This window comes from Stegodyphus dumicola, chromosome X2 (genome assembly GCF_044657685.1).
Source record: "Stegodyphus dumicola isolate Sdum_Otavi_A_Nest chromosome X2, ASM4465768v1".
NCBI lineage: Eukaryota > Metazoa > Arthropoda > Arachnida > Araneae > Eresidae > Stegodyphus > Stegodyphus dumicola.
This window is the reverse complement of record NC_140781.1, coordinates 36703281-36725835: the sequence shown is the minus strand read 5'-3', so window position 1 is coordinate 36725835 and position 22555 is coordinate 36703281. Positions and strand designations below refer to the sequence as shown.

The window sequence follows — 22555 nt, the reverse complement described above, 5'->3', positions numbered from 1 at the left end:
TAAAAATTAAAATATGTAATTTTTTATCCAGAAACAATACATTTCTGATATGCACTTACTGAGAAAACCCTGAGAAAAATAGCCCATTCGAAGGTGAAAGGTTCATTTTTCTGATTCCTATTATCTGTTTGCGATTATGGTAATAATTCATGAACAGAATTCATACCTTTCAAACTTCATTAAATCATAGAAAGACTCTTAGCTGCTCTATTATAGACATTCGTTATTCGACTGCAAAATTTCTTTTCCGGGTAAGGGCAGCTCAAAGTATAAAATAAAGCAATACTTAATGTCAGCACTGCAGTTTAGTTGGAGTGTTATAATTCAATATTTGAAGTTTGCTGATTTTTTTTAATAAGTTAATCTGTGATTAGTAACAACTGAACAATCACATAAATTAAGAACAATTGAAAAATGTATTATTATCTTTCTTCTTCATTATATTCGTATTACATGAGAAGAAAAGCGTGAACACTATTGTATCATATCACAGGACAACCATATCTTTGTTCTAAAAGATGATACAGTATTATTGACTTTTTTTTTACCACGAGGTTTTATGTTATCATGTTTTCTACCTCTAAGATTTTATTTTCTATCAGATTGCTTTGTCATCTGTGTCATCTTAACGTATGGGCAGAATAGACATTGTCTGTGGTCCCGTGAGCATAGGGGCTCACATTTTGACAAATTTATTGTTATTCTTGAGTTGTTATCGGACCCTTCAAAAATTTCGAAACCAATGATTCTTTGAGACGGACTGTTTGTAATTACGTTGTTTTCTCTGCGTATCCTTGTCCAAATGCTTTCTTTAGCCATATCTGAGTATATAGCGAAGTTTTACAGTCAGGGATTGTCAATATGTTAAAAATGAGAGTGAGGAATTTATTTTCAAGGAATACAGTGATGATAAATTTTGAGTATTTTTCTATGTGAAATAAAATACTTAATTACTATGCAGAATCATTAGGTTATTTTGAAACAAGAGTACATGAAAAATGAGCAATGCCCTCGCCGGAACTCGAACCTAGACCTCTTGAATACGCGCCGAGTGTGATAACCGTTACAGCACGAAGGCATACAGAAAGGACGGAGAAAATACTTTATAACTATGTGCATATCTTTTCCTGACTATAATATTTTACAGTACATAACATTTTGTAGTTCAAGTCTTGAAAACAAAAGCAAAGGAGAAGGAGTTTGACATTCTTTGTTGTGAACTTCAGTGTTTATCGCCATTTTATAGTAAGGCAGAAATAGTAATTATTCATACTTCTCCAAAATTACTCAGAAAACTTAGTAATACACACGCTCAACCAATTACAGCCATACATTTCAACGGTTTAGTAATTTTAGTTGACAATGCGGGGAGTTTTGAAGTCATTAACATGCATTGGAATCAAACTACATGACTTATTAACTGTTTCAAAAGCTATTGTCATGAACATTATGATGATCTAAACAATATTAAATAACAGAGAGTTTAAAGTTACATAAAGCAAGTGATTATTATATATTATAGCACGAGACTTATCTGCATTTCGACCTTTAAGTGGAACTAGAAGTAAGTAACTAAATATTCGTAACATAATGTAACTTCCGATTATAATGGCTCAGCACACAATCTTTCAATTTTACAATAGTGCGAAGGCAATAGGCATTCAATGGAAATTGCGTTTCGAGATTTAAATTCTGATTTTTTCTTGGAGTGTTATTTGGTACTAAAAACATGTAGCGCATATTGGCAAAGATGTTGACCGGATGTTTAAAGATGCTAACCCTTAGATGCACACTGTGCAGCTGAAGGTTGATATTTCCAAGAACCCTACATTTGCTAAACCTCAATAAATGTAGATACCCAATATATTCTATTAGCGATGCAGGAACTAAGACCAGAGGAAAAATTTATGGTCCTCTTACTGCAAAATTCCCATTGTTAATAAAGTAATAACGATGCATCAAACATTTCTTCAACTGCAATACGTTATCATCTATGCAAGTTGATGGCGAATACCCATTCACGTCTAGGGTTGTACTGTATTATGAAGCTTGTGTCAAAGTACTGCAGACCTTACTAGATTGATAGCGAGTTATCGCTTAGTCTGGAATAAATCACACAAGACTGAAGAAAATTAAAATAACCTTTATAATGTAAGTCTTAATTGAAGAGAAGAGCATATATTGTTCTACAAATCTAAGCATCTGCTAATTGCGTGTATTTAAACTTAAAATAACAAAACGTTAAATTTAAATGTAGATACAGGTGACAGGTGACGGAGGACGGGGACACCTGATGTCTAACAAAAGTAAATAGGTATATATCCCACGCCCTCCACTATCTTGAACCGGCAGCTCCCGAGTCCCAGGCGGCCTGCCTCGGGAATGCATTTGCTTCTCTGTAAAGTCGCATGAACGAACAGGGACCTGGATGATGTTACATGAATACGTTAGTTGCATGAATATAAGCTGTTAGAATATATTAGCTATTAGAATGCGTTGGTGATGCTCTTGGGTGCACGTTGCCATAATTCTTAGATGCATCAACAAATAATAATAATAATACATGTACATACAAAATAATAATAATATATCAAATGATAATATTAATATTAATAATAATGATACTGGTACTAATAATAATAACAACAACAATAATAATAATAATAAATCTTAAATGCATGAAATATGATCCATCAATAAAATACATTAATACATTGGATACACGATAAAGTTACATGAATATATTAGTCATGTACTTGACAGCTTGATTACGGTAAGGCATACATTAGACCTGTTTACATTCATTATTTGGGGCTTGCGTTATTTGAGTACATACATGCGTCGTTATAATAGATACATATAATTATGTTATAAATACCGTTTATACATTTAAATACTAGTTATATACTTGAATACTTGATTGCAATAAAAACATTTGATTAGTTTATTACATTATACTATATACATTAGTTATGAGTACTTAGTATGGTTGTCGACACTTATATATATATATATATGTAATAATATGAGCACAAGGAAAGAGCCGGAGCAGTGTCGATGCGTGCTTAGATCCATACTGAAGAAGAATTTTGATTGCGTAGTATGCTAATAATGGTAATATCTAAAGAACTTGGCAGTCGAAGCAGTTTTAATTCCATTTTTATTTCCAATTGATATTTGTGGCCACAATAACTTGGCAGTCTAGTCGTGCCTTTCCACAGAAGATTTACATTTTTGATATTGTTGAGATAAAAAGCAAGCCAGCGAAATTACCTCTTAGCACAGTAGAGAGCAAAGCTGAAGTGCGTAGTTATGCAAGATAGAAGCACGCGGAGAGAAAAGTTTTGGTTTGTAATTTGGTGATTGGTCAAGAGGCATCTACATTAAGGGTTACGTAAGATCGCGTGAAGATTGAATGACTCAGTTTAGAATAAAGCGCTATTTTTAGGACAAGTAGATGAAGTTCCCAAAGGAAATAGAAAATAAATGAGGTTATAGTGAATTAAATTTAGAAGGTTTCTTTCATATTTTTTTATCTTACATACATATACACAATAATTCTTGGATACATAAACTACGTATGCATCGTAGTTTACATTGAATACATAAATTCATGTAAGCTTGAATATTTATATACCTCACTGCTTGATTACTTAATTAATTAGTTATTTTTACTGCTGCAGTTCTGGCACTAGTGGCATTCGTTGGCACTGTCGCTGGTGGAGTAAAGCCTAAATTTGCTCGTACAAACGCCACGGAAACGTTTCAGGAAGAAAATTGACATAGCTCTTACTTAGCTCGTGGCCACAATATTCAGTCCTGGTGACATTAGCAGGTTAATGATGTTGTAGATTCTCTGTCGTAGGGCTGGAGTTCTAAATATAAACCGTCTGAATGGGCTGATATTGGTGGAAGGCATTCTGAAATGGAATCTTTCGGTTAGTGGACATTCCGTGACATAGTGGTCAGGGCTTCCTTGTGCTCCGCAAATACAAAGACCCGAGTTCGTGATGGCTCAGGTGAAGAAATACTCAGGGAATGAGCCATGTCCACTGATATATCCCGTAAGCTGTGCGGCAGAGCAAAGTCTATTTATGCAGACTTTTGGGAGAAAATCGTACGTACGACGCCCTTTGTCGCTGTTGTCCCATTTCGTTTGCCATATGTTCAGAATACGGCGCTTAAGATAGGATCTTGGTGCCGGGAAGTAGCATTGCGTTGCCTCTATATTAGAAGCTGCTTCTTTGGCTAGAGAATCAGCGAGCTCATTCCCCGCATATCCTACATATGCGTTGGCCCAATGGAGCGTGATGTTTAGATGCGTGCTGTTGCGAAGTAATTAATGTATGGACTTAGTCGTAGACTGCACATAAAATAGACAAACGTAGTCGGAGACTACGCATGACAGACTATTTAAGTTGGCTCAGATATTTAACGGCCACGATTTTAAAACATCGGCTAGCAAGACTTTAAACCGGAATAAGATTTAGGCAGAGCTGGAGATGGTAAATAAAAGCAAGACGCGGCTACTAGAAGCTCCAAACTAAACATTCAAAATTCTCAGCTAAAATACAAAAAATCTAATTTGCATTCCGGTGAGGACAGCGGAAAGAAGACGTTACAGTAAATGCTCAAATCATAATAATTTATTAATTAGCATAAAATTACGTACATGTTCTGTTTACATTACATTTCATTACATACGTATTCCATTTTTCCACTGTTAGTGCAATGTTCCATAAATCAAAAGATGCAAACACTTTATTATAAAAGAATCTCAAAGATGTCATACTTGGCAATTTTTCTTGATTGTAGGATAATGTAAATTTGAGTGCTGTGAGTAGGTTTAACATAAGCTACGCTATGATGCTGTGTAAGTTAGGTATGCTTTTCTAGATTACGATATTTTCTGCTTACTGTGAATTTATTAAGATATAGACCCATCAATATTTAGCAATACTGATAGATATTAAATGCTTTTATACATCTCACTCTATATTTGGTTATTATCTATTACATTTTCTAGTATTTGCTGTTTTTCTCTCTTGCAAAGTTAGCAGAACGCTTATAAAATGATTCATCTGTAACCACTGCGTGCGTATTAGAATATAATTACCTACAGACTAGTGGAATGTCACTGGATATTTGCCAAAATTGAATTCAAGTTTATAAATTAAGCAAATAAAAGGAAAGGAAGAGCATGATATGCTGTTGCTCATCTGAGTGGAGAAGAATTGGAAGATGACCAGAAATCTGAATTGAACAAGCTATTAAGAAAGGAAACTAATTTTTTTCCTCATACATGGCAGTGCAAGGGTGTCTGAAGAAGGAGTTAATATCCAGGGAATGAATAGCTTAATGTGTATATATGATTATTCCATTCTGGATAAGTGTTGGAGAATTATATTATTTCAATAAGTTTCCTGTTTCTTGATAAGAAAGAGGAGAGAAAATGTGCAAATGAGTAACAGAAGAAAGACTGGACGTCTACAGTATATATATATATATATATATATAAAAAAACACTTTCTTGTATGAGCGTATTCCAGATGTGAATTAATTGATATCATCACGTAATTTAAGAGTTCAAAAGGTAATGCTTGATTATTTCGTGGAAGCTCACTAAATAGATACTTCATAATGACTATTCTGATTGAGTCTTACTTCTGTATAATACAGTTGAACAGATGACTCATATTTTTGTCCTCCTTCATACTTACATTCCATTCTGTGGATCATGAGCTATTCAGTTTGGTCTCATTTTCAGATCGCTCGTTTATTTTTGAATCTCCACAGTAAAGTACCGTTAGCATTTAAAGTCTGCCTTTCAAGTCGGAACAAAGAATTCTATTTCTATCAAAGCTATTGTTTAGGAGCATACTTAACAAATCATTAAATGTTTAATAAACTGATCACTAGTATTATAAAGTTCTGTCTGTCGCAAATCCTTATAGAGTTTTGTTCTCTTTGATAACACAATTTACGAGAACTCTACCTAAGACTTAAAATAATTATCTCTATGTCTTGGAAATTACCACAGAGACTGTGAAGGGTGTAAACGACCTTTTTTTTTATTTAATTCAGATAAAGTTATCAAAAGGCATGTCTTGTACTTACAAAACCAGCCAGCATTTACGACGTAAATCAAAAAGTGAGAGAACTGATATTAAATTTATGTTAATCGTAAATTAGCCGAAAAGGTTACACAGACAGGAAACTCGCTGGTTGGCTCAGACCTAAATACCAGTGTAAGCCTAATGGCGAGAATAATACAGCACAGCAGATAACTAACTCTCAAGAAAATCAAGTAGTAAACGTGGCTTTTAGCACTTAGGGGCGGTAGAGGAGGAATTATTGAAACAACTCTCCATCTTAAAAAAATATCCGAAGTTTTATCCAAAATAAAATAAACTGTAAATTAAGCAAGCTATTGTAAATGTTCCAAGCGTCTAGCAGTTAAGAGTGCAGTGTTAGTAGGTTTGTTTTCAACGCAGAGAACACAGAACTCATCCATGCTCTCGCCGGGAATTGCTCCGAACCTTCAGACACTAGCTGGACGTGCTTCGAACTACACCACGAAGGCATGATGCAAGGAAAGGAAAAAATCCCTTACTCTCTTCCCCATTAAAAGTGCGACTGGGAAGAAAGGGATGAAGTCACCAAATCCAGGTGGTGAAAAATTGTCGTCTACCGTATTTTTGTTCGAACGCTCCTTGTGCAGTCCATTTAGAATTTTAACGAAGCCGCGAAACATGAAAAATTAGCTATGCCTTCGTCAGGATCCGAATTCAGGACCTTTCAATGTTATTCGGATGTTTTTTTCCAGTTACATCACAAAGGCAAGTGATGAGCAAAGGGAAATTTTCAGCTCGAAATCTAATGTAGTAAAAGCTTGCTTAACCGAACTTCGTTTAGCTGCGAAAGAAAGTAATCACTTTAAAACTTTTGAATGCTCAATTTGATTTTAGTGAAGTAAATAGATATCTTATAACGAAAACAAATGATTTCACTAAAAAGTACGCAAAAATAGTGAGCTTTGAGATTTCCATCCAAAAGTTGGCTTTTAATGTCAAATGCTGAACACTCGAAGGCGACCTGCTGTTGCTCTTTAGGTGTTGCGATAAAAAACTGAAATGGAAACGAATCACTGTTTTAAATAATGTGTATAAAATAATTAAAAAGTAACGTTGCAATAAGCAAAATTCAACTATATTGAATGTTGTCGTTATAGAAAAGCTGTACTGAGGGATTCGAGTCAGTTTAGAAAATTTTTAGAAACCCAACGTTAATCTCAGGTTGAATTCTTTATCTAATTTTTGATAAAGCTATCTGCATTATCAAAAATGCGAACACGAATTGTAATTCGCCCTTTTGCTTAGCGGTATTTACATTTAAACGATAAAGTTTAAATATTTAACGGTGTGTATTTAAAAGTAGAACTACATGTTCTACCTTTAAATGCCGAAAATAGTTGACATGGGTTATTCGAAAACAAGTATTATCTGAAGTGACTCCGCCCCCATTTAATTCAGATAACTGGAGTTCTACTGCATATAAAGAATGAGGTTCAAATCTTAAACTAGATAGCATTATAAATAATTATGCTTTCAGCATGCCTTCGAGTTTATGCTTTATACGTAGACAGATTGTTACCGAATTTTATCTAACAGTAGTTTTCCATTATGTATGTATATATACATACATTTAAATTGGAAAACATACATGTAATAAAGTCTTCTTAAAAAATATTTCCTGTGCATAATGCTCATAATATATAATTTGTAAATATCGATTAAGTTAAAATTAAAACTAAACAAGCAAATAAAAAACTAGTAGAAAAATAAACACTATAATATTAATTAAGCAAATTAATTGTATCACAAATTATGAATGAAATTAATTGACAATTTTTTTTAAATCAAGATGTTTTAAAAGATAAAAAAATGATAAATGAAAAAAGATTAAAAACTCAACGTAAGAGTCTGAAGATTACAGCTTTTCCACGTTTAAGTGACTTATACGGCTATATTTTAATTTAATATGATATGGAAAATATTATTTTTGACTCCATTTTTAGTTTTCAATTTAAAAAAAAATTAATTAAAAAAATCCAGCTAACTCCATTTATAATTTGCAATGCCATTAATTTGCTTAATTATTAATATAAAGTTTATTTTATTACTTGTTTTTCTTTTGCCTGTTTAGTTTTAGTTTTAACTTCATCTTTCTCTCTCTCTCTATATATATATATATATTTACTTTTTATTTACTCGGATTATCATTATATTTAATTCAGTATTATACATTCATAATCGAATTGCTTAGAAATGCAATAAAATATTATAGAGCAGTTTAAATCTGCGCATCGCATTTCTACGTATCAATGCGATATGGAAATAACGTTCGTGCAAAAAATGAGTGTTACAGACATGCAACAAGCTATATCTAATAATTTCAATAACCTCCTTTTTGTCAGACAACGAAGTAAAACGCAACAAATCAGCGATGAGATGAGGTGTAGCTTTTTTCACCCTTTGCATTCAAAGCACGAGTTCATCCCGTGGTTGGCAACAGCCCAAGCACGAGTCTTTCACGTCATACTTTCAGAGAAAAGAGTAGAGAGAAAGAGAAAAAAATAAAAGATAAAAAGAATAGAAGAGGGAAAACATAACAGAGCAAATGACTGTAAAGTCCACAAAATATCGTCTGTGTTTACAATATCAGTCTGGACTACGTATTTTGCGTATCGTAATGCTCGACGCAAACAGAATAGTTATTGTTTACCACGGAAATTGAATACCTTACTATTCTTTTTCTCTTGCACCAAGTATAATTATTCTTAGTCTGCAGCAGCTAAAGAATAAGCAGGAACTAAAAAACTTAAACTTTTTAAATATATTTTTGAACAAATTTTCTAAAAACTTTTAAAAACTTGTCTATTTGCTTTGTTTACATACTAGATCAGAGATACATATATATTTGAACAAATAATCTTGATAATGATTATAATAAGTCCGAAAGAAGTACCATTTTGCTAAACCTTTCTTTTTTATATAAGCTAATTTAATTAATTTCATTTAGGGATTTGTTCCAGTTAATCTGCAATAAGAAAAGTAAATTCAGCACGTTCAAAACCATGTCTGAAGTGTTAGCATGAACTAAAGGATTGCTTCTAGTTAGCTTCACACAAAATAGGAACAAAAGTATTAGGTTTATCGACCATCTGGGTTATGTTTTGATAAATATGATAATACTAAGTATATATTATTTACTTTTATGTCTAAAGCTTGGCTTGATATTTTAGAAATATTTCTGCTGTGTTTTAAGACAATATTTAAAAAATAAATTTTTTATTTTTAATGCAGAATGAAAGTAGTTCTAAGACATGCACACTTTTGCTTTTAACACCGCTTCAGCTTTGGTTTTCAGTTTTGAGTTAACGAAGACTTCCCGTTCTTTTGGAGGACGACTGGAAATTTTTATTGCTCGTAAAGATGTTGGTAACGTCAAAAAAGAATGCCTCTGAAGTCGAAATGTCATTTCAAGGTTAATATGGTGTTAGAAAGTTTTGAAATGAACCAATTAATTATTACTAGCTATGAGGTTCTTTATGCCTTTCAGGAAAAAAAAAAACTTTTTAGATACTGTAAATCTAACGATGTTAAATAATTGAAAAAAAGAATTGTAAACTTCATAGCAAATGTAACCCGAAAACTTCTAAACTTTCCATTTCTTGTAAATATTTTCATTCAACGAAAATGTCTTTTAAATAAGGTAAAAAATTATCTATATAATTAAAAATATGAAAAATTTATGAGCTATAAAAAGGTTTAGTTCCAAGATCATTTTTACAAGTTCCTTTATGTAGTTTTAATTCACTTCTGTATTATATTTCTATGTATTAAAAATTAGGTTATTTTTATTTATTCATTTCATGAACAGGTGAATGTTATAGGACAAAGACCTTGTTGCTTCTCTGTTTTATGAGGATAGTTACATGGATTACTTTCTAAGGGAAATTATCTTGAATTTGGACGAAGGAAACTGTAAATGTTACAATACAGCCAGAACATTTTGCCTGTAACTAAGCCTGGGATGCAGATATAAGCTTTCAACGATTTATCTACTCATAAGGAAGGACTGGATTATTTAGATCATGGCAAAGCACACCAGAGCTGCCTGCCTAAGAGGAAGAATACATTCATGATGAATTTCTAAGGGAAACTGGCTTGTACTCATATTACACATGAGGAAAACTGCGAACATCTCCAAGCAACTAGCCCATCTGCTGAGATCTGAACACGAGTCGAACTCAGCGATTTTACCACTCGGCTGCTTGTGGGCGCTCATAAGGAAAATCCGGCAGCTTTGAACCCTCAGCATTTTTAGAAACAAAAATATGTATGACTCAAATTTCAGCTTCATTCAGAAATATGTACTGATAAAAATTAGCAGCTATATTGTAGGTGATAAGCAAATAAAAAAATATCTGTTAATAATATTTGATGATGCAGCGCTAGTTGGCAATTTTCCAGAAATTTAAGATGCTATTTTCCGAATCTTCACATGATCGATTCTCGGGAAAAGAATATTTAATAGCAAATAAATAGATAGTTGCATGCACTTAATGTATTTATTCGTATATAAATTTCATTCGGCTATATTCTATTTATCAGTCATGGTTAAGCAACATGTTTGTTTTCAGTCATGGCTTTTTGTAGCGTGTTGTTTTCTGTAAATACATATCTTCTTGCATGAACTGTTGTAATTTGCTTACACTTTTGCAATAATTCATGCAAGAAGCTATATGTTGTTTTTGTCAATACGAAATAATTTTATATGGCTAAAAAGGTTTAGTAAGGATAATAAGGCTAAAAAGGGAGAAATTTAATGTTTGAAAACTGCAGCCAGAATTGTACGAAGTTTTGGACATCATTTTTCTGGATACTTCATACAAAAAAATTGCAAAACATTCTTCTCATTTAGTACAGTTATTAAGTTTCTGGTTAAAAAATATATAAGTAATTCTATTTGGCTATGTACTGCTACTAGGATGGCTTTCCAAACTTTCAAAATGCTCCTAATTTTTGTCGGAAGTGGCGATATAAGATATATGCCGTTAAGATATATGTCTGTAATGATGTAGGAAAGCTGACTGGCGTAGATGCTGATCCATAATGAACAGCAAATTTGGAAGCCAAGACATATTAAATATTCTTTTTTATTTAAATTCACATTTGGGGCTACAATTCGCTTGCCATTTTAATTGTGCTTGATTCAGAACATCTACATTTTTGACAGCTTTTCGGTAAGAAGAGAAGCAGCAAGCAGCAGTCTAGCTACGCCAAAGTGCAGCAAGCAGGTGCGTTTGGAAGCATCTAGTTCGGAAATTTATTAAGAGAAAGGCTTCGGCTCTCGAAATGTTGAGTTCCGAATTAGCTACGTCATCATCGTTTTGTAAAAGTCATATGATACGGATTAATATAGAAATGATGCAGTCCAGTAAATTTATCATTATTTTTAGAACACAGAGGGGAAATACCAAAATGAAAATGAAGTATTAAGAGGCTACTGCCAATTTAAGTTATAATTTTGATTTACACATCTTTTATATTACACACGCACACACACACATATATATTATTTATGTCAAAGTATTTTGAAATCAAAGACCAAAACCTGACAGTACTTTCGAAGTGAAACTTCAAATGCACTTGTTTCAGCACCTACCGCTTTTTTGGTTTTCTGTCTATGCGATCATTTCTTGTTTCAGAGTTTTGGATTTCTTTGCTTTAGTGCAACTGTTGATTTTTTCCAGTTTTAATGCAATAAATTTAGCCAATTCTGATAATTTTACTGTCTTATCTTTTCTACCAAGTCCAGCTCATCTGTTGCTGAGTGGGTAATTACGGAATGTGATATAGTAATCTTATAGCTTTTTCGAAACTTGGAAATCTACTGTTAAACTCGGAAATTGGCTCTTCAATCTAATTTGTATAATATACGAAGATTTCTCTCTTTTTTGATCAAAACTGTTTTTGATGATGTGAATGGAGCCAAATACTCCTCTGCAAATTCGGTTTAAAGAAAGTAATGTTTTTCCCTTGACTTGTTCTTCTTACAGGAATTCAAACAATAAAATTTACTAATAAAGTAAGTGAACCATAGTAAATAGATTTTCCGATTAGATAAGGATAACAGGATATTCAGCTATCAGCGACCTGGAAGTGAAATCTCAAGCCGGGCTTTGCTTAAAAGAACATCAAAGCAAGCAAATGATGTATGGTAAAATTTAGAAGTTTGCAAACGTCTGCCACATCTAGTTAAAAAGAGAAACAAATCTAGATTCGTAATGTACGTATAGGCTTTAGGTTAATTTTTCTGACCAGTCGTAATTTTAAATATTCTTCCCTACAAGGCCATTAATATGTAAAAGACTGTCGTATACTGCCATTTTCCCTAGCAAACATAAAAGTAAGAAAATTCATAAAGACATAAAAAGCCCACAGAATAAACGTGAATATGACTAACTGAGCGAATAGATTTTTAAACTTCAAAATTAATTTGCCTTTCCTTGGTCGACAGATGCTATTTATTATGAAGAAAGTAATCACTCATTTGCTATTATTAGTTAGGCAAAGAACTGGAATTTTTAAGTGGTTAGTGAAATTTGTTTTGAAATTTATTTACTGAGAAAAGTAATTAAAATGAAAGCAAATTAGTTCCCTTAGCTTAGTTTCATTTTAATTTGCTATTTGTACGTGCCTGTTTTAATTTGGACTGTACAATTGATCTGCGTGCAAACTTCAATACTTCTGTTTATCTTTTTCAGTTCTATAGCCAAGACAGATATAAAATAAATTTATTTGTTTTATGAACATTTGTTTCTTGAGTGGTTTTCTTACCGCAATAATTTCGAATTGTAGACGTTAGAAATCTAGCAATGAGAAGCAGACAGTTCTTCACAAATGCGCCTTTCGTTAATTTATTCAGAAACTTGAAGTGGATGTTGTTAAGGCGTTATTTCTAAGTCTTAATTTTTGTGTTATTTAAACTTAGTATTTCCTTGTCGGTTTCTTCGAGATGAACATGTGAGACACCATTCGCTTCCCAGACAGAGTAGCAAGTATGCATATTCCCAGAGTGAAAGTCCTTTTCCTCCCCACTGGCTGCTGGCCAAAAAGTGTCGTACGTCTATTGACAACTATCTTATGTTAAAGGCAAGGTGACCATACGTCACGAATTTCGCGGGACAGCCCCGAATTTTCAGTCCATGTCCCGATTTTTTTCAACTTGTTTTTGGTCCCGAATTTAAAGTATTTGTCCCGAATTGTCCCAAAAAACAGTATTGTGAGAACGTAAAAGTTTAAATGTATTTATTTAAGTAGTGTAGATTACAAACTGAGAATACAAGCTTAAGTTAAGAGACGCACGCCATACCGGCCGCATAAATAAGGGTTCATTTGTTTCAGTCTTAATTTATGCGTCCAGTCACAATTAATTAAAACTTTTTCCAATAATTATTAGATTTATAGATTGAAGTTATTAAGTTAACGTGAAATCCTTACCTGGGAAAACAGCCGATATTGTCAGCAATTATTTAACTTGAAAAAGAAGAAACTCTTAAAGAAATTAATTTAAAACAAAAAGTTATTGGTATTTGTGCCGATAATACGAACTCTAACTTTGGAGGAGCTGACAGACATGGAAGAAATAATGTTTCTGTTAAACTGAAACGAAACCTTTAAAATTGAGAGAGAGATGAGAAATGAGGAACGCCCTCACCGGGAATGGAACCGCGAACCTCTGGAATACGTGAAGACCACTATACTACGAAGACATGCTAAGAAGGCGGGAGAAATACCTTATACCTTAACCGTGGTTTAATTGGAGTAAGATGTGTAACATTAAATGTTAAGCTGTTAGAGAAAAAACATTGAAAAATATGTGCGACTTCGTAGAAACCAATTATTGATTGATACTAAGGTATTCATAAACAAGATGGTTAGCATTCCTTCCCGCCATTGAAAGGGTACTTCAAATTTTTTAACATCAAAGACTTGTTTTCAATCTGAAGGAAAGGGTCCCATGCTTATTTTAGAATTTTTTGAAAATCCAGTGGCAGAAGCTTGACTACATTTTATTAACACTGGGATTACTCTGTGTCTGTATTCGATGTAATTGTTTCGACGGATGCTCTGAAAGCTTCAGTATTTAGCAAGATAGAGGATAATGTTATTCCAATAAATGCTAAATGCACTGGTGTACGAAATTATTGAATTTCGAGAAGCTATTGTTTCATTTTATCAGACTTCTTTTACTTATTTGGAGAAATGGAGAAAAAAAAATATTTCAGGAGATCGAAATGTACAACTGGCTCATATTAAAAGATACCCCTTCTCGAGTCAAGTTGAAACAGTCTTTTAGTTAATTAATAAAATAATACCAAATCATAACTTATTGCAAATTGATATATATGAGGAATATGCTTACCTCAAACAATATATCATGGAAATAATTATTGGAATGGTCAGAAAATAAGATCTGCTATAGATGGACAGACAAATTTTATTGCAAGGAAGCAAAGATTTAGAGCACTTATATCAAAGATCTGATTCTAAACTTCAGACTCCATTTCAAGAATATTTTATCAGCAATCTGTAAGCACTGTAATATGAAGCGTGTTCTTTCCTAATTTTCGCAATTTTCCACATGCTTTGAAAACCGACGGTTTGCAAGCATTTTCCAAGCATTTCCAAATATGACATATAAATGATACCTAAGGGAATACAGAAAGTGGAAGAGTACTGTACTCCGTTAACCCCTTTTTATATATCATCTGAAGAAAATAAATGGGAACGTGTCTCGAACGAAAGAGCTCCGTAAAAGAATTTCATGCTACGATATTTTATAAACCTTTTGCTATTTCGCTGCTGATATACGCTCATTTTCTCATCATTATAGACAAAAATATTTTTGTATCCTAGCCATTTCTTAATTTTGTGTTCTCATTTCTTCCACGCTCCATCGTGAACAAATTAGTTAACGTTTCAAGCGACTGTTTCAAAACTAAAAAACCAGTCAAAAATCAGTTATCTTTGGTTTAATCCCTGCATTCGTATGATACTGCATTCAGTAGTTTATTTCTTTATTTAATATTTGAAATTTCTTTATTTTATATTATGATTAAGAATTGATGTTCATCACCATATAAGATATTTCTCCCACTTCCCTAGCCTGCCTTCGTGGTGTAACGGTAGCACGCTGGGTCGGTATTTCAGAGGTCCGTGGTTCGATTCCCGCCGAAGCGTTGCATATTTTTCATCTCTCTGGCTTCCAAAAAATCCTAATGACTCTACAAGTGGCGCTCGAACTAAAAGGGTTGTGGATGATGATTCTCCGCACCCAGGATTTGGCGACTAGGTCCCCTAAAATCCTAGTCGCCCTTTAAAAAGGGGAGTATATAAGGTATTTCTCCCACTTCCCTAGCGTGCCTGCGTGGTGTAACGGTAGCACGCTGAGCCGGTATTTCAGAGGTCCGTGGTTCGATTCCCGGCGAAGGCGGTTGCATAATTTTCATCTCTCTGGCTTCCAAAAAATCCTAATGACTCTACAACCATTGATTTAATTAAGAAAGCTCACTAATTAATCCATAGTAGGTGTTTCTTTGAGCTAAAAGTCTCATTTTAAGTTGAATTCCCCCCCCTCCCCCCCGTACTTGTTTTGTTTCTAGTTCTTTATTCAACGTTTAGCCCGCCGATAACATAACATCCATAAATAAAAACATAGTATTCTTCACTGCTTAAAATTTTCTCTAAAAGACTTTCTCAAAATGTTTTTCTCTCCATTTGTAATTGCTTGAAAATGTCGATGTCAAGGACAGACAGGAGAAAAAAAAAAGTGCTTGGAAGCTAAGGAAACCGCCTGCTTATATACTTAGAATTCTCTTTGAAGAAGGAACTGCCATCGTAAAGGTTGAGCTCAGTATTTTTGGAACATGCTTGTGCGAAGAACATTGTCGAAGACAAGTAACTAAAAGCATTAGTGCACATAATCCAAATTTTAAATATGGGGAATTGAAAATTTTCCAGCAGCAAGAAAAAATTTATGGCTTGAATTGGAGATGGAAATAAGAAGCCGAGGAAGGTGACCCCGGAGGATTAAATCTGTCAATAAAGCCCCCCTGCATTAGACACCAAATCATATTGGGGCAACATGACCTCCTAAATTAGGAAAGAAGACAATAAAGACAAGTCAAGCCGAAATACATAAACAGGAAACAAGAAGGAAAAGGATGAAGTTTTCGGTAGTTGAGTTGGTATATCGTATTGCTGTAAACAGATTTAAGAATCTGAAGTAATTCTAATTTATTAAATTTTATTTATGAATAGACTAATTTTGTAATTTACATATGAATAGACTAACTCAAGTTTATTAGTTACAACTGAAAAAACAAATAGTACGATTAATTTATAATTTTCTTTGATTTAATTTATAAAAGAATATTCAGCATGATTAATTTGATTGCTGTTGACTCGCTGGAATATGTTTTGAGGAACTAAGTGTTAATTAATGAGCTTTTTTTGTTATAACATCTTGCTATCTAAATTTAAAAAATTGGTAAAATTTGAAAACTAATGACTTATTACAATATCACTTCCATTTTATCCAACTTCATATTTTATACAAGGAAAGATAGAAGTAGTACCCGTTGTTCATCTTCTATCCTAAATTTGAAAATGGTGAGGGAATTTTAAATATCAAAATAAATCGTAATTTAACAGCTTAATCATTGTAAACTAAAATAGTGTCCACATTTCAAAGAAACAGGAAGTGGAAACAGGTGTTATCGTATCACTTAGCTCAAAAGAACATCCAAAGATGCATAGTATAAAAAATATCAGCCTAAAGAAATTGCACTTGAAAACGCAAAGGTGTAGGATGGCAGGATCTTGGCAGATCAAGAGAAGTTACCGAAAAATTGGACTGAGGCCAAAGTATTGCGCCCTTAGCTGTCACAAAAGCTTACGTACATCATCAACACAGAACTGAAATTGTAGCATGGGCACTTCTTTCTTGTGCAACAATATGAACATGGAAAATATATAAATTTCATAATATATATAAATATATAAATTCTTTAATTATACCATTTATAACTGTAAAAATTAAAAGAGTAGCCTAAATATATTTCTTCCCCCCACCTTGTAACGTTTCCAGAATGATTTTAACAAAAATACATTTGTTTGACCAGCATTAAATATTTCATAAAGCTACAGTGAAGGATTTTCATTAATAAATATTACTTATGTAACAAGATTCAGCCAATTAAAAGTTATTTTAATTAGAAAAAAGTGCACGAGAATTATTACACGGATGCATTTTACAACCCGAATCTTCTAAGGCAGATAATGTTCCCTAATTATAAGGTTATTGTAAGGTAATTTTAATAATTACCAGTCCCTAAAGAACGCAATTTATTGGTAGCACCTTTATTCAAAGTTTCTAAAGAATGTAATCATATATATACGGGACATAGGAATGACAAGCTACCCTTATAAGGATTAAGCCATGTTGTTTTATTCTGTTTCCCTCTTTTATCTCTACTTCTGATGCCTTTTCCCCAATTTTTACTGTATGAAATTATTATATGTACTTCGGCAGTTTTTTATTTTGCCTGAATATTTTATTATGTACATTAATGAAATTGTCTCTGCTGTTTTGGTACAGACGCTGCATAAATGAGAAATATAGTCTCACTTGTCTACAACAGGTTCCTCAGATTACTTTTCTTAAGATAATTCAAGGACAAAGAAAAATCTTTTATAATCCCGTTAACGCTAAGAAAACGGATAAAAAGTTCACGATTCCTAACAGATTAAAAAAATAGCGTTGGACTGTAGGACGTTTTAACTCCCGCTTTTTGCGATAAAAAGAAAGCATTATCAGAAATTCAGGCTGAATACTGTCGCTGCATAAAGCAGCCTAAAATTGCGCACATTTTTAAGCAGAGCACAGAATAGAAATGATTGACAAAGTGAGTTGCTAAAAGCTGTTGATTAGCTTCTTTCATGACAAATATGTTTGGAGAACAACCGAATATCTGAGAGCGGGCGCCAACTCCTATGGCATGTAGAATATGTTTTTATTTCATGTATTTCCTTGGTTAAATAAAATATTGTTTGGCTATAATTTTATATTTAGTTTTTCGTGTAAAGTTTATGGCTCAACCTGAGGTCAAACCTAGAATTCTGATAGTTAACAAGTGGTGAGTGCTATGAAAATTGTGTTTGCAAGAATAATTATTTCAAAATTATTTGATAAAACCAATGTACTGGATGTTTTGCTAAAAAAATAATAATGATGATGATTCCAATTTTTTTTTAATTCTAGAAAAAAAGTCGTTTTTATTACTTTGATTATTTTACTGTGTACTATATTAAAATTGAATGTTACGACCAAAAAGCGACTTTTCATTCTGAAAGATTTTTGTAAAAAGCAGAGCTTTTGACTGATGGCAACATAGTTAAATTCCTGGTATACGTAACAGCTGGGTAGCTGCATGAGCCCAATTCTAATTTGACCTAAGAAGTTTTATAAGATTACTGATCACATCGGTAACATTAAGTAAAATTTCGAGTAGAATTGTTTCATTCTATTCAGTGGAATAAATCAATGTTCGTATTCATTTGTTCTGCGTTTTCACAGTTGTATTTCAAATGCATGATCTGAAAATTAATCAGACCATCCAAAGGGCAACATAATAATGAACAAGAGGTATTAGAGCCCTCTTTACTGAACAAGTAAATAAGGCACAAAGGGGAATTATTTAATGCTACAGCGTTGCTCAATTGCAGAACATAAAGAAATCAGTATTTTGCCTAGCCGCCATGGCTGGCAATAGTTGCTGCGAGAGTTTATGGCATTTAAAGAATTAGGCTTTAGACGTATACTTGGGATAGGTCAGTCCATGCTATCATCCATTGTCAAAGTTCATCTGTGGGTGATTTGTTAATCACCGACAACCAGACGTATTCTTATGTGTGACATATAGGGAGAGTAGGCGGGCCAAGCTCAGTGAGCGAATAGCATCTAGAGGGCAATGAAGAATTGTTAAACTTGCGTGCCGTGTCTAGAAGTGTTAAACTTTGCTTCTGTAAAACCAAGTCCGTATCGTGTGAAAGGGGACTGCAAATTTTGTGAGCGGGGCCGGTCATCAGATAGAGCTAAACATTTTTAAAACTGTTGAAATTCCGTAAAACGGAGATTCCTAAAAATAGAAATTAACCCTAATGAGTCCGGAAATAGCAAGATATGCCATCATAGATGACAAAAAGAAATATTTGCATGAGAGAGGCCTGAAAGCATGATCTCCATGAAATATTAACCAAACCGCTCAGCTAGGGTTGTTTTACCCGCATCTGCGCTAGATACAAGTCATTTGGGAGATGAAGGAATTTCTAAGTCCAAATATATTGGGAAAAATCTGAGCATGGCATTTGATCTGGGAATCTGGGCACCATTTGATGATCTGAAGAAATTTAGTTTTCTTTGAAAATTTCTAATAGGACAAGATCCAGCTTCAGTTTCTGAATTGGCGACTTCGATATTTTGCATTTTCAAAAATTTACGGAACTCTGGAGAGAAGAATGCAGATATTTTTATCTGAAATCAAGTCCATCACAGTTTTTCAGTAGAAGCATTCGGTAGAGTTCTTTAATGAAGTGATTTCTTAAGACTGGAAGCTGTGGAAGGAAAGGAAGTCATCTACTTGGTAGTTGATTTTTTCTTATAGTTCTTATTGCGAATTTAAGGGAAAAGTTTACAACCTCTAAATGATGAATCTGATAAATCTCTGAAATTTAAAACACTGGATCAGATTTTGATTTTTACCCAAGCGGTATCTTCTGATGTTCAAAGTCAGGTTTTGAATGATCATCACAGTGGAGAGTTTTTTCGTACTTCTGTTTGGCTCACAGTAGCGAAAAATATGGAAAGCATCTCTTCACGATCAGCTATTTTCCTGGAGAACTATTTTAACTTTTGTACTAAAAAGCCCTTAGCACAGAGTTCCTTCCTTATCTCTTCGGATTTGATATCCACATGTAATAATCACAGGCGTATAACCATTTTCAAACGAGTGTCCGCCTTGGATCTGATAGTCCTGAATTGTACTTCATTCTTCATCAAAAGTCGAAGATATGAATGCAATGCTCACTGGAGTTAAACATAATCATGATGGATACTCTGGTTAATATTCCGATGAAGTCGTTTAAATCATACCGAGTGAGACTTTTCAGTTCTTTCCAGGTGACTTCCGGTTGGAGACACATGATCGGAGGCAATCTTTCTTTCTAACCGACGGCATAAGACCAGGATCGACTTCTAGGCATTTGCAAGCGTGGGCTCTGGTTTGTCTTAAGTGCTTTCACATTCTAGCTTAGCAAAGGAATTTGAAATTTTCGGCACTAGAGCGTTGTCGTGGATAATTTTAGTATTGGCTGTTTCTTTCGGAGAAATCAAACCTTTATCTTGGGCTAGAGATTCAGTTTCGATCATCTTAGTGACTGGATTCTATTTTTGACCAAGAAACTTGAATTTCTTGACTGGAAATTCTTCACATACTAGTCTTTTGACAAAAATTATTTCGATTCGCTGTAATCTTACAGAGCCATTATCACCTCTATCTGGGCGCTTTTGCCCTGTTTCAGTTTTGTCGAGTGCGTCCCATACATTGTCGTAGTCTCTTCTACTCCCCACTTTATTAAATGGAGCTACGTTTGGATAACATTGAGCGGAAAATGCTAACTGACATGATAATTTTCGAAAACCAAAACGCAAGAAAAACACGAGCTTCAGAAAGTACGTACGCCGCGCAGAGACGTCAATCTCAAGATCTAGGCTTGAAGTTAAGGGAAGGAGAACAGTCTCCAGAAATTCAGAGACATAGCGGTGATTGTTGAATGTATTAGCAATGCGTTTTATGCGGATGCGGGAGTAAAGTCCAATGGCACCCCAAACCACTACACCAGGTGGAATGGATCGGTATAGGGATGCATAATGTAAGGATCATTAAGTCTTTTACCACGGTGGCACAAGACTCGGATACAATCATCATGATATTTTAGGCAGATCTAGATTCAATTCGAGGAGTTCAATTGAATCGACTTAGACTAGCCAATGTCAACGTAATCGCAATAATGGACGCCTTCTATTCTACAGAAAACATCAAACGATACAACGTACTAGCAAAATATGCTCTGTAACTTATTCTAATTCTTGCGTTAGGGTATCTGATATTGCTGTATAATACGTCATTGCCATGCGTACAGCATACCTGTTCTCTTAAACTTTATTTCGCAAAACACAGGTAGTGATTTTTCAGAAGGACAATTTTCTGTGTCTATAAACCACAGTTCTTCCTCTGTCAGACTCAAAACTTGTTCGAATGACTGCCTTTGCTTTTCACGAGGCAAACTGAAATTTCCTGTGCAAAAAAACATCATGAAAACACAATTCCAATGATTAGAAATAAACTACTCTTCTGTCATTTACATTGCTTTTAACTGGCGTTACTCGTGTGCAAAATTAGCATACGTGGTGTTATATTAGTCTTTTGTATGTCTTATCGAAATCTACATATAGTGAAAATTTTAAGCCTGTTCGATGACTCCTTCATGGTATTGTATTTTGGATCCCCTCTGTGGGTCCACCTGTGAAGGAACGACAACGTTCCCTGGACAGAGAGCGGCTAACCAAGCTGCGGGTGGCCTGCCAACATGGAGGGGATTGAGCAGATCTTGGTGGTACATTTTAATATCACACTCCCAAAGCTTTACTCAGCAATGAGCACTCTGTCTTGCTGTGTCTCTGTCTCTCCATTATGAGCTTGCGATGCTCGTAATGGAGTCCTCTTGTCGGCGCAGGTCTGCGTGAGTGTTACATACCAGTGATAGGGTGAGAAAGAACCAAAAACCCAAACACACCTGGCCGGCAAAGCCGGCCTTAAGGTTAAACCAGTGATAGGGTGTACTTTATTCTTGGGACCAAAAATTTCTGCTGAAGCGGTAAAGGGCATTGTGATACCATTATGAGTCTAAACTTACGAAGCATAAGGTACCTTACTTGGGTAACGGGAAATCATGATAAGTTTTGTTGGCTGTGTGGGATATGATGAATCCCAATATTCCGAAATATATTTGAAATATTATAGCTAGAGTATAGTGCTTTTCTTGGTCATGCGTTTATGACAGACAACGAATTTGAGATATCCCTTCTACCAAATGTTTTTCAGGATTCGAGTCAAGAGAATATTGGGAAACGGACCCTGATTAACGGTAACTGGTCATTGATAAAACGATATGATTCAGCCATCGACAAACAAGCCTGAAGTAACAATTTGATATCAGTATAATTACGTGCGTGTGCTATTCTGAATGCATCCAGCTGAATCAGGCTGGAAGCTGAAGTGTTGGAATAAGCTAGGTGTCTAAAAGAGACGCATATTTCTGCATAGGTATTAACAATCCAGCTAGTAACATAAACCTCAGACACT

At 34.1% G+C, this 22555-nt stretch overlaps 1 long non-coding RNA gene across 3 annotated transcripts in view; it reads left to right on the top strand.

Annotated features, from left to right (window-relative positions):
- Window positions 1-12880, top strand: part of LOC118185804 (uncharacterized) — an 83839-nt gene extending 70959 nt beyond the window's left edge. For all 3 annotated transcript variants that reach the window (XR_015038850.1, XR_004757647.2, XR_015038851.1), the window contains one exon: window positions 9943-12880. This is a non-coding gene — a long non-coding RNA (uncharacterized LOC118185804). The remainder of the gene's footprint in view (window positions 1-9942) is intronic.
- Window positions 12881-22555: the final 9675 nt, after the last annotated feature.